The sequence below is a fragment of the Sminthopsis crassicaudata genome, chromosome 3 (assembly GCF_048593235.1).
Source record: "Sminthopsis crassicaudata isolate SCR6 chromosome 3, ASM4859323v1, whole genome shotgun sequence".
NCBI classification, from domain to species: Eukaryota; Metazoa; Chordata; class Mammalia; order Dasyuromorphia; family Dasyuridae; genus Sminthopsis; species Sminthopsis crassicaudata.
In genome coordinates, this window is record NC_133619.1 from 246,316,253 (window position 1) to 246,329,916 (window position 13,664).

A 13,664-nucleotide genomic window follows, 5' to 3' on the forward strand; every position below is an offset into this window, starting at 1 on the left:
ACAAAATAAACCAAAAAAAAAAAAAAAATTAGGGAAATTAATAGGATCCTAAAACTCTGAAGAAAATTTAATAGAGACATATAATAATTCTTTTTTTTTTTTCCTTGGCAGTACATGGCACACACACACACACACACACACACACACACACACACACACACACACACAAATTGGCCAAGTATTAGGGCATCAAAACCTCACAATTTAATAAAGAAAGGTAGAAATAGTAAATGCTTCCTTTTCAGACTACAATGCAATATAAATTATATTCAATAAAAGACCAGGGAAAGATAGACTAAAAACCAGATGGAAATGAAATAACATAATTTTAAAGAATGAGTGGGTCAAATCACAAATTACAGAAACAATCTATAATTTCATCCAAGAGAATGAAAATAATGAGACAACATATCCAAATCTATGGGATACAGCCAAAGCAGTTCTTTGGAGAAATTTTATATCTCTAAATAGCTATATGAATAAAATAGAGAAAGAGAAGATCAATGAATTGGGCATGCAACTAAAAAGCTAGAAAAAGAATTAAAAATCCCTAATTAAATATCAAATTAGCAATTCTGAAACTCAAAGGAGAGATTAATAAAATTGAAACTAAGAAAACTATTGAAATAAGGAATAAAACCTTAGTTTTATTGCTTTAATGAAAAAACCCAACAAAATAAATACAACTTTGGTTAATTTGATTAAAAAAAGAAAAGAAAAAAACAAATCACCAGCATCAAAAATGAAAAAGGTGAACTTGCCACCAATGAAAAAGAAACTAAAGCAATAATTAGGAGCTATTTTGCCCAATGGAATGTCAGCAAATCTGACAATTTAACAGAAATTGATGAATATTTACAAACATATAAATTGCTTAGATTAACAGAATTAACAGAATTTCCAGAATTGGAAATAAATTATGTAAATAATCCCATTTTAGAAAAAAAAAAAATTGAACAATCCATTAATGAACTCCCTAAGAAAAAATCTCCAGGGCCAGATGGATTTACAAGTGAATTCTACCAACATTTACAGAACAATTCAAACATTTCTATATATTACTGATGAAGCCCATCAGTAAAAGATAAAAAAAGAATATCCATTTAAAATAATTGTAGACAAATAAAATATTTGAGTCTCAACCTGCCAGGACAAACCAGGACTTTATGAAAACAATTACAAGATACTTCTTACACAAATAAAGTCAGATCTAAAGAACTTGAAAAATGTCAATTATTCATGGGCACATCAAGCTAATATAATAAAATAATAATTCTGACTAAATTGATTTGTTCAGTGCCATACCAATCAAATTGCCAAAATTTTTTTATAAAACTAGAAAAATAATAACAAAATTCATCTGGAAGAATAAAAGGTCATAATATCAAGGGAAATAATGAAAAAAATATAAAGAATGGTGGCTTAGCAATACCAACCCCAAAATTATAAAGCAGCAATGATCAAAACCATTTGGTACTGGCTAAGAAATAGAGCAGTGGATCAGTGGATCATGCACATGCATGTTGTAGCAGCTCATTTCTTGGTAGCAAATAATTGGAAAAATGAGTAGATGCTTATCAGTTGGGGAATGGATGAATAAGTTATAGTATATGAAGGTAATGGAATATTATTCTATTAAAAATAAAGATGAACAAGCTGATTTTAGAAAGGCCTGAAAAGATGATGCTGAGAGAAACAAGCAGAACCAGGAATAAATACTTTGTAGACAATAACATCATAAATGTTTGGTGGTTAACTATAAAAGATTTAGTTCTTCTCAATATTCAGTGATCAAAGGCAATCCCAGTAGACTTTGGATAGAAAAGGCTATCTGCATCCAGAAAAAGAACTATGGAGATTGAATATAAATCAGCACCTGCTATGTTCACTTCTTTTTTGTTTTGTTTTGTTTTTTTCATTTCCCACTGGTTTTCCTTTTTGATCTGATGTTTCTGTCCTATCATGATTCATAAAGCAATGTGCATTAAAAATGAATTATTTTTTAAAAAAGAAATAAAGAAGAAAAGAGACTAGAAAACATAGTAACTTGAGAATTAAAGAAATTTTAAAAATTTTCCCTAAAGGCTTCACAGAATTTCAGTAATTAAATGATCGCAATACACCTAAATAAAATCACTGATATGAGACCAGAGGAGCATCTACCAGATGTAGTTGAGTGTTCTAGAAATGGAAAAAGTCTTTTCTGCAAGATACTCCAGAGAATTGATGTTTGTCATTCAGTTATTTTTACAGTTGCTTAGTTTGTAAGATTGTGACGTATGTTTTCAGAACATATTTACTCAAAGTAAAGCAGAATGGAGAATATATAAGAGAAACACCTCTCATTTGTGTCCTTGGTTTTATGCCACTCAATGTTCATACTGTCTACAATTAATGTCTTTGAAGAAGAAATACACATCATTAATAATCAACCTGCTGTGCCAAAAACACTAGAAAGAATATTTCTCAGCACTGGAAATGTCAGGACCCAGCCAGGTATCAGAGCTAGCCTAGTCACCACAGCTTTGAAGAGTAGAAGTGACAGCAACACAAATTGGGGTATTTTTACCTCTCAGTATTATCCCTAAGGTATTTTTACTACTTCCCCTCATAGAAACATGATCAGTATTGGTTGCCTCTTGGTGCTCTTACTGTAGCATCATGATTACTACACTGCAGCATGTTTTGTACTTTCTTTTTTCATACCTAACCTAAAGGGCATTTTAGGGATTATTTACTTCTAAGCTTCTCATTTTACATTTGAGGAAACTGAAGCCCAGAGAGAAAGAAAAGAAAATTGTAAGATCATAAGTTTAGAGATGGAAGTCTTTAGTTATCATCTGGTCCACATATTATTATTATTATATACTGAGGACTGGAGGTCATAAATGATAGAATCATAAAAATAGTGTTGTAGAGACACTTAGAATCTATCTAGTCCAAGACCCCTAATTTAGAGATGAGGAATCAAAGCTCAGGAAAATTGCAAAATTAAGGGAATTTCTCTCAGTCACACAAACTAGCAAATAAAAGAAGCAGATATTCTATGCTCCAAGTCCAGCACTCTATCCATTATTAACATATTACCTCAGAAAGTGACTCACCAAAGATTATACAACCAGTAAGTATCAAACACTGGGATCTGAACCACCGGGTCCTTTGCTTATAAATTTAGTGCTTTTTTTTTTTTTTTTTTCCTCCATTTTACTATACCACTCACTAAGTAACTTCTCTACTCCAACTTAGGCTCTTGGCTTCAGTGACTTGACGCCCTTCTCTTTTCTCATGGGTAGAGTTCCAGATCCTGAGGTAAGAACCCATGATAAATGAACATACTGAAATATTATTGTGCCACAAGAAACAATAAGCATAAGGAATTCAAAAAAAACCTTAGGGACACTTTTATGAACTCACATAGAATGATATATCCAACACCAAGAAAACAATACACACAATGATACCATATTATAAATGAAGACATCAAAAGAGAATCAAACTCCAATTAATTGAAATCCCCAATTGGTCACTATTTGGGCCCAGACTGATGACTCAGAGTGAATATAAATAGCATTTGTTTCTGTTTTGCCAGAAACCTTGAAGGAATTTTTCCAGATTGGACTTTGTGGTTTGTTTTGTTTTGCTTTGTTTGTGATTAGGTAAAAGAAGCCATTTTTTGTGTGTCACTTCTTATGTAACCTTAAATACTGAATAGATGTTGCCTCAAGTCATACTGAGACTATTGAAAGATCTTAGCTTAAAAAGGGCAAGATCTCCCACTGCTTCCAGAACCATCTCCAGTCTTGATCTATAACTTGTCATTGGACCAGATGGCTCTGAAGGAAAAACTGAGGCAGGTGACCTGCTCAGCCTTCCCTTTCTTAAATCCAATTCATTTACATGTCACAGCATCATCTCCCTAATGTTATGGTCCTCTTTGAGAATGAAGACAAACAATAGCAACAATAATCCTGTTCCTGGATAATTGAAGAAACATAAACATAGCTGCTAAATCTCAGTAGCAGAGGTAAGGAACTGAATTTGGAACATTGTATACATTGTTAACTATTATCCCTTCTGTTTGTTTTTGTTTCACTAAATGTTTTTCTTTATTTGGTTAAGGGATTTTAAGGGAAAATAAATAGTATATAAATAAAGGCAATAATAAAACATTTTTTTTAAAGAGGAAAAAAGGGAACATTGATTTACAAATCCCATCTGGTCAGCCTCTTATAAAGTAGATAATCTGTTTCTTTCTCTGCCACAGAACAGTACAAAGCTTAAAGCACTTAATCTATCATCAAGGTCTAGTTTTATCACACCCTGCTTCTGCTGCTACAAGGACTTTTGATCTACTGACAAAAAATCTCAAGCTCCCTTTTTATATGGTAGGAAATACCTCTGAATTTTTTGTTTACATTATATCTGCAAAATGGTAATAATTTTCAAAAATGTTACCATATTCATTAATTGTGAAAGGACAGAGTGAAAATTTTAATGATCCATTTTAACACACCCTTCAGTGAGAAAAAGAGTCTAAGCAATGTCGTCTGAAGAATAGATTTTTTTTTTTTTTAAAGAAAATTCTTATTCTATTCTTCTTCTAGATTTCCTCTGGAGTTGGTAAGAGAAAGGGATTATTTCCATGGTGTTAATTGCTTATTCATTTTAGGAACTTGGTTGGGGAGTACAGAAATCATTATTTGTGCTAATTTAAAAAGGATGGATGGAAGGAAGGAAAGAAAGAAATAGGAAAGGAAAGAAGTAACATCCTGCTAAAGAATGAAGGTCACATAACCTGGCCAAGATGAATTTAAAGAACTGGCCACATTAATTAGTCTTACCACTTTCAGCTATGGGACCAAAGTCTTTCGAGTAAGGGATGATTAAAAAAAAGAGAGAGAGAAACCCTATTTATCAAAGATTAATGGTCTTCCATTATTAAATAAGTTGTAGCACCAGATAGTTTCAATAACTATTTGAGACTCGAATTTAGTTAAATCTAACTTCCTCTATACTTTTTAATTAACTTTTCTCATATTCAAATAACTTATAGAAAACAAACAATTTTAATGCTGTCTGCTTACCAGAAAAATTAACACATTTTCCTTGAGCTTTGTTTAGAATATACTTTAGATAATGAAAAAAAGTAGAAATATAATAACAATTGTCTTGATTCTTCTTTTCCTACGTAAGGAAGAATCAGTAATATTCTCTCCCTTATGCAAAATTGTATATATCATTCGCTGTAGATGGTGCATTTTGGTTTTGTATAACTTTTAAAAATATTTGTCATAAACAAGTAAACAGCCTTGTTTCATTCCACTGGTGACTGGGAAAACTCAGAACTGCTGAAAATTTTTGTTTTACTTCTATTTTCTCCACTAACATGAAGTGTTGGTTTGGTTTGCTTTGTTTCAAATTCAAGTAGCATTTATTCTTTACTATGTAATATGTATTGTGGTATGTGTGAGGACTACAAAGACAAAAATAAAATAAATCCCTGCCTTCAAGGAGCTTTTATTCTTATCTGCTGAAATTCAGTTTTATGCTAATAGTAACAATCTAAAGTGCTTTTCTGTGGCACTTAAGGCTATTTATGGTCAAAAACCTGTGGTGCATCTTAGTTGCTCAATGCTGATAGAGCTACATTGATTGGTGATTAGATGACTCTTGAGAGATGGTCTGAACATTCCATAGTGTTCTCAATAGACCATCATCAATCCATGCTGAAGCTATTGAGCATTTACCTTAGATTGAAATCAGTGAGCCCCATAGTGAAGTTCCAGCTGAAGAAGAGGTTTTGAATGCTATTAGGCTATTTTCATGTGGCAAAGCACCTAGTTCTGATTCTATTCTGTTATGCCAGAATTCTCTTTTATAATCCTGACTCAGTTTCCCTAGATTGTCCTGCCTTGGTTTCCCTAATTGTTCTGCCTCAGTTTATAATTGTTCTGCTCAATCCTGTAAAGCCATCCCTCCCTCTTAATCAGAATATTTAATAAGGATAAAAGATCTTATGTTTTAGAATATCAGAATGCCTCTCCCTATCCCAAACTATCAGAATATCAGATACTGTCTTATCAAGATGCCTCTCCCCATCTCCGGGTTCCTCCCCCCATTATGTCATCCCCATCTCCTGTGGTTTGTTCCACCCTGTCAGAGTCCCATTCCTGCTCTCAGCACCCTGACTTTGCCCCTGCCTCAATCTACCCCTTGAGTCTGAGATATGGGTATATAGGTCTTTGAGAACTCACATTGTTTGCTGGATTCTTGGAGACAATAGTCTTATTCAGCCCTGGGACCAAACCATGGGTACATTTGGTTCTAGTAAATCTCTCCCTTTAAATAAATTATTAAATACTCTCTAATCTCTATCCTGCCTCAGTTTCTCCTGCACTACATTCCAGCTGAGATTTGTAAGGTGAGAGATCCATTGCTCATGCAAAAGCTGACTGAAAATTTCCAGATTCTATAGCAAGAGGAGGTTATACCTCAGGAGTTCAAGGATGCCTCCATTGTCCATCTCTATAAAAGTAAAGAGAATAGATTGTCCTAAGAAGGGGGGAGGAGGTCTTTCTCTTCATCATTGCTGGCAAGATTTTTGCCAAAGTCCTCCTTAATAGGCTGATCCAACACCTGAAAGAAAGTCATCTACAAGAGAACCATTGTGGCTTCAGAAGGACCCAAAGAACAATTGATAGAGTATTTACTACACAACCACATGAGGGAAAATGCCAGGAGCAAAACAGAGGACTGCATACAGCATTTGTAGATCTGACCAAGGCCTTTGATACTGTCAGTCGATGTGGCTCATGGAAAATTATATCAAAATTTGGATGTTCAAAGCTCATCAATATAGTATATCATTTTCATGATGTCATACTTGCCCAGGTTCTAGAAAATGGACCATGTACTCAAGATTTACCAGTTATCAGTGAAGTAAAATAAGGCCATATGTTTGCTCCCATGCTTTTTAGCATATTTTTAGACATGTTGTCAAATGCCTTCAATGAGGGCAAAGATGGCATTAAAGTCAATACCATGCTAATGGTAAATCCTTCAACTTGAAAAGCTAAAAGCCAAAACTAAAGTGGAGGGGGTACATTATATTTTTGTTTGCAAATGATTGCACATTCAAAGCAGCTTCTGAAGGTGAGATGCATCAAAATATAGACTGGTTCTCTTCTAATTTTGGCCTAACAATGAACACCAAGAAAACACAGGTCCTCCATCAGCCAGGACCGCACTATACATATGTGGAACCATCGGTTACAATAAATGGATATGTTCTGAATGCTGTGGAGAAGTTCACTTACCCTGACAGCATACTTTTCAGGGATGTCCACACTGATAATAAGGGTGACCCATGCATTGCCAGAACTAGCTCAGTGATTAGGAGGCTCTGAAAGAAAGTCTGGGAAATGAGAGGTATTATTACACTGACTACCAAACTGAAAGTTACAGAGCTGTTGTGCCAACCTCATTGTTGCATGACTGTGAAACCTGGACAGTCTACCAGCCCCATAACAGGAAACTGAATCCTTTCCATTTGAATTGTCTTAGAAAGATTCTGAAAATCACCTGATAGGATAAGATAGTGAACACTGAGGTCCTTTCTTGAACTAAATTGCCAAGCATTCAAATTCTATTGCAGAGAATACAATTTGTGAGGGCTGGCCACATTGTTCTAATGTCAAATGTATTCTTGCCAGAAAAACTATTTTATGGAGAATTCACACAGGGCAAGCATTCACAAGGTGTTCAGAAAAAGTGATACAAGGACACTCTGAAAATCTCTCCTAGGAAATTTATAATTGATTATCCAACATGGGAGAAACTAGCAGAGAGTTCTCATCAGAAAAGGATTATGTGTACTATGAGCAAAGCAGAATTAAAGGAACTCAGAAGAAACACAAAATACGCAAAGTTCAAAAATCTACTCCAAGATTCAAAGGTTTAACCTGTGGCAGAGCTTTCTTAGCTCATATTGTATCATATTGTTCAGCCACAGTCATAAACACTAACTTGATTCTAACATAGTAATGTCATTTTGGCCCTCTTCAAGAATGAAGGACAACTAACCATTTTTTATCTTCAACACATATGGTGAGCATGGCATCAAAGATATACTGTCATGAAAAGTTATAACATGCACAGAAACATCTACTGCAAGGGATGAAACAACAGAAAAAGTCTGAAGAATCTGACAGTTTCAAACCAAACACATCCCAAGAAAATGGACATCTAAAAAAAAAGTAATTACAAAGTGCAAACACAGTTTCAAGAGCAGATCATATCTTGGAAATAAAGATCTCATAGTAAAAAAAGAAGACGATAAGGAATGAGGAAGCAGAGCTCCACACTTGATTAAGATGAAGAAAAATCATGGAATATATGTTTTTAAATTCAATGATGTTGAAACACACGGATCAAGAAGCTGTAGGGTGTAATTTACTAGCTACAGAAATAAGGAAGGACCAATATTAATAATTTTGAGCTGAATCATCCCCCAAATTCTATAATGATTCAAAGGCTTTTTATGGAAGTGTCTCTGCTGATTGTGGCTCCTAGAAAACTTCATTTCAACTAATCTGAGGAAGGGGGACAGAATTTTGATAATAATGACAATAAGGCACATTAGGGGTGAACGAGCTCTCTAATATCAGGTAAGGCTCAGCTGATGTAGATGTCATTTTTCCATTCTCCTAGTATTCTTGTACCCCTACAATGAAGGGAGGAGGCTCTATTTTTTTTTCATCTTTTTTTTTTTTTTCTGGTTTGTTACTTAACAAATATTTGATAAAGAAATGCATTAAATTTTAATGACATTATGCTATCTAGCTCACACACAGGTACAGTCAAGAAGGTTAAATCAGAAAGAAATATTGACTCAACTTCAATTTTCAAGATTCTTCCTGATTTTTCTTTAAGTCTATATCTCCATACTATACTGGGTTCTAGACAACTATTTCTCTCATTTTCCTTTTCCTCCCAAACCTGATCTTAGATACCTCTCAAGTTTGAGTGACACTAACAAACCAATTCATACCAATATGTGAGTAACTGATGGAATTTTAATTATATTTTTTTAAATGATGTCTTCACCTAAAAAGACAAGTCTCTAATGGAATTTTTTAAGGCTAGCATCCCCTAGCACAGAATTTAGTACAGTGTCTAAGACACCTGGATTCCCAATCAATATTTCTAGATGATGAGAATTGGGATTAAGGTAGCTTTTTAGTGCATACCAGAACATGTCATTAGTGAAGGAGGAAAAAGTCTTGAACACATGTTCATTTTGCCCATCTATATCATAGGTATATTCACATCCATTCATTTATTTCCTCCCTTTGGAGAAGGGTCTGTCATATCCATCTTTATATTCTCAATTACTATCAATATATATATATATATATATATATATATATATATACATACATATGTATATATATACATGTACATATATATATATATATATACATATATAAATATATATTGCTTTTAAGAGAATTGCTGGATTGAATTCAACACAATTCATAATTTTGCTGTTTATAGTTTTTGATTCTGTGGTCAAGGAGAGATCACTTGATATTATACACAAATATGAGCATTTTTGAAAATTGTATATTTTCTTCAAATAGACCAGAGGCATGATTATTTTTAAAATTAAAAATTTTTTGTTTTTTTAATTTTTTTTTAATTTTTAGAAATGACCAGATGGCTATAGAACTCATGTCAAGAGGTTCCTTTTAACAGAAACTGCAAGAATCCAGTAGCTCAATGTTTCAGCTTCAGATTGGAATAGTCTGCCCTTTCTTTAGATGGGGAGCAGAGGATGTGGGAAAAGCAAGGAATAACCTGACCCCTTATTTGATTATGTAAGAGAGAAGAAGTATAGATCTCAGCATGAACAGATGTCAATACTATGCCTCAGTGCATGGACTGTGTTTATTTTCCTTGGCCTGAGCTGAAAAGTTCTCCACTGTCTTGCTCCTAGTCACTAAATGGTTTGTTTTTGTCCTGACCTGCATCTATGATTTTGTGGGGAAAAGCTTCTCATTCTCTCCATGCTGAATGAACTCTGGTTGAACCTCACAGATGTTCAAGCTTTTCATTTTCTCCTCCAGCAAGACGTCATGGAGATTTTTGTGAGCAGAGTAATTACTATTACTCTGTTTAGTCTATTTATTTAGATTTCTTAGATGTTGAGGGTAGCTCTATATGAGCAATCTAAACAACAGCTTTTCAGTAGTAGACTTATTAGATTGGAATTTTAGTTTAAATCACTTCTCCCACAGCTGAATCTGAACATTTTTGTTTTGCTCCCCCTCCCTATTTGTTTGTTTTTCTCTCTTAAATTCTTATTTATCTAATGCTCAGATGTGTTAGTACCGGAATTTGACTTTCCCTGTCTTTGACTTTCCTAATTCATAGTTTCAGTATGATTTTAAATGGCTGATTTTTAAGAGTTTCTAATGATCAGTAAAGAATTGATTTGAAGATCAGGGTTTCCCATTCAATTCAATAAATATTCATTCCTGAGAAATACTAAGACAAAACAGTCTAGATCCACAAGAAACTTCAATTCTAATTGGCGAGAAGGATAAGAATTCATTGTGAAAATATTATTGTATATTCAGCTCTTAGTAACTCCATTGGGGATTTTCTTGGCAGAGATGCTGGAATAGTTGCCATTTCCATTTCCACCTCATTTTGCAGATGAGGAACTGAGGCCAATGGGGTTAAATGACTTGCCCAGAATCACACTGATCCTAAATGTCAGATACCAGATTTGATCTCAGGGAGACAGATTTAGATGTCTTTTTGACCCTAGGTCTGGAACTCTGTGCCACCTACCTGCTCCCAATGTATATATATAAATAAATACATGTAAAATGATGCAACATAGAAAGATCAAAATTAAGAATACAAATATAAATAGAAAGTAGACAATGTTAACAGCTGATAATAGGAGAAAAGATGATAAAAGGACAGTTTTATTAAGTGAATTATAAGCTATATTGTCAAGAAATCTAGGAATTCCAAGAGACAGAGACAAGGAGAGAGGACTTTTCAGACACGTTTGAGCAAAAACCTAGAGGTAGAATATCAAATGTCATGTACAGAGAATAACTAGCAAACAAGTTTGAGCAGAGAATCTCAACAGACCTAACAAAACATATAGGGTGCATTAGCCATATTAATAGAAAAAAAAAAGATGAGTATAAGAACCATGTTAACATTCCTGTAAATGGGTTCTATAGGAACCCATCATATACTATAAACTAAAGCCCTTATATTAAATTTAGGATCTGTAAGGAGTCCATATATATGACAGCATATGCCTGTGTAATCAATGAGTATGTGTGCAAAATCAATAGTTCATAATTTTTTTTGAATTCCTAATATGCATTAGGCAAGTTACTGTGGTAGGGACTGTGGATACATAGGCAAAGACACAACAGACAATAGACAGTCCCTTAATGCTTTAACAATATGCCATTGTAAATCTTGTATATAACGGTATCACTGAATTGTAATGTATAAATTGACAATGACTAATTATATCCCCCAATGTGGTGTTTCAATCATTTAACCATCCATACTTGTGAAACCGGCAGTAGAATAGCCTAATAATGTTATTGACCGCTCTGTATGATAAAGAACACAAAATGATGGACTAGTCAGTCAAATATGATATAATAGTTGTGTAGGAATCAGGCTTTTAAATGGATGGGGGGGAAGAATTTACTGGGAAATGGTCAATTAAATTGTACAAGTTGCCAAGTAAAGAAATGTAACTAATGCAATGAAACTAATAATGATATTCATCTTGTCTTTCATGTCAAGATCAGTTATTTCAAACAGAATCTCATCTCTATCCCTTGCTATATATCTTTGTAACCTCTCAATGCCCGTTTCTGCATCTATAGAGAGAGGATAATAAGTCACATTAACAGCTTCACAATACTGTTTTATAAAGAATGCTTTCTAAAAATAATAGATGCAATCTATTATTATAAATGTATTTCTAAATTTAGTTTTATTAACACCTTCTGGATCTTTCGATAAATACATATGGTACTAAGAAAAAATCCTTTCAATTCATTTCCTGAAATAGGCCAAAAGCCAGAGGGCACAATGGTGGGATGAGACATACTGCTTGTAGTTTAAAATTGTCCCTCCACAGTAATGGCAAGCTGATATGAGCTTTTGATTTCCACTAGGGAAGAAGCAGCAAGTATCTCTTATCATGAGAAAGCCCAACTCTTAACTAAAAACTGGGGAGTGGGGGGTGGAGATGAAACACAGGTAGAACTGAATCTAAAAAGAACATAGTTCAAAGTTTTCTATGAGATGTCACCTACACTTTGAAGAATGATTTTTCACATGTCTTCTAAGATTTATCCTCCTAGATGTAAAAACAGTCTGCTTTTAATCCACCTTCTCTCCAGTTCTCAGTGACAATGCTATTTTTTACATTAATTTTCTAGTATCCATCCCTATAGTCTTTTCCTCTGTTCCCCAACCCAACTCTTGGGTTTTTCATGCTTTCTTGTCTGAACATTATCATTTACTTCTCAGTTCAAAACTGGACTGCAACAAACTCTGATTTTCACAACTTCATTCCAGTAGTGGGCTGTGTTCAATTCCTTTCTTTTCTTTCAGTTACTTTGGTTTGTGCACTATTTCCACTCTTGTCGGACCCCTTCAACTGCCTTGTAAAGCCTATGCACCCTTTCACAAAATAATAGTTTTAAATGCACAAAATAAACCGCACAGACACACTGTCTAAACAAATTACATAGGATTAGTGGGAGGATTAGTGAAAACAGAAGTGTATCCAAATTCAAAGACTTCCTTAAAATCGAATCATAAATGTCTCACGGGGGTAGGAGTGGTAAATGGGAGTAGGAGGTATAGATTAAGAATTAACCCTTTTTATAAGATTAGGGCCGTGTAATATAATGTACTCCAATTTACCTCTGATTATGCTAACTAGTGTGACAGGAACACTAATTAGACTAACACTTCTCAGTGCACACAAACTTTATTAATCAAAGCATACAAAAAATACCCTCTAACAAGGGTATCCTTCAGCACCCGGACTGTGTAGAGCTTCCGGTGGAATTGCGAACAATACCCTCTAAAAGCACTCCCCAACGCTCCCACCCGCGATGTTTTAGAAGTGGCTTCTTTCTTACCCGCCTGAAATGCAGTCCCTTCCTCAGCAGCCTGTGATGTCCCCCTCTGCGGAGGTCTTCCGGTCTGTTTCCAAATCTCCCTCAGCCAATCAGTTGCGCCCTAGAGACGCGGGCTTAGTTTGAGTCTCCTGTGCAGCAGGAGGGGAGAGCGGAAGCGCAGGAGCCAGCCCTAGGAAGCTGATCACAACAGATGACTTAGATCTGTTTCTACACTGAGCCAGTCAAAGTTATTTCCCAACTAATTTGATTGTCAGTTTACTTCAAAATTACTGATAATTTATTTGCCATAGTTATCATTGGTGGCTCATTTTGCAGATGTGGAAATGAGGAAAAGTGGATTAAGTGATTTAGCTAATAAGTATCTGAGTTGGGATTTGAATTTAGGCCTTCTTGGCTCCTGGTCTCCAGCACTTTATCTCTGTATTACCTATCTGCCTTATTGAAAATCCTAATTATCTT

At 34.5% G+C, this 13,664-nt stretch overlaps 1 protein-coding gene across 1 annotated transcript in view; it reads right to left on the reverse strand.

Annotated features, from left to right (window-relative positions):
* Positions 1-13,318, reverse strand: part of LOC141561151 (rab proteins geranylgeranyltransferase component A 1-like) — a 163,242-nt gene extending 149,924 nt beyond the window's left edge. The window contains exon 1 of the mRNA XM_074300322.1: positions 13,206-13,318. The gene's annotated coding sequence lies outside the window, so the exon portion shown is untranslated. The remainder of the gene's footprint in view (positions 1-13,205) is intronic.
* Between the last annotated feature and the right edge of the window lie 346 nt (positions 13,319-13,664).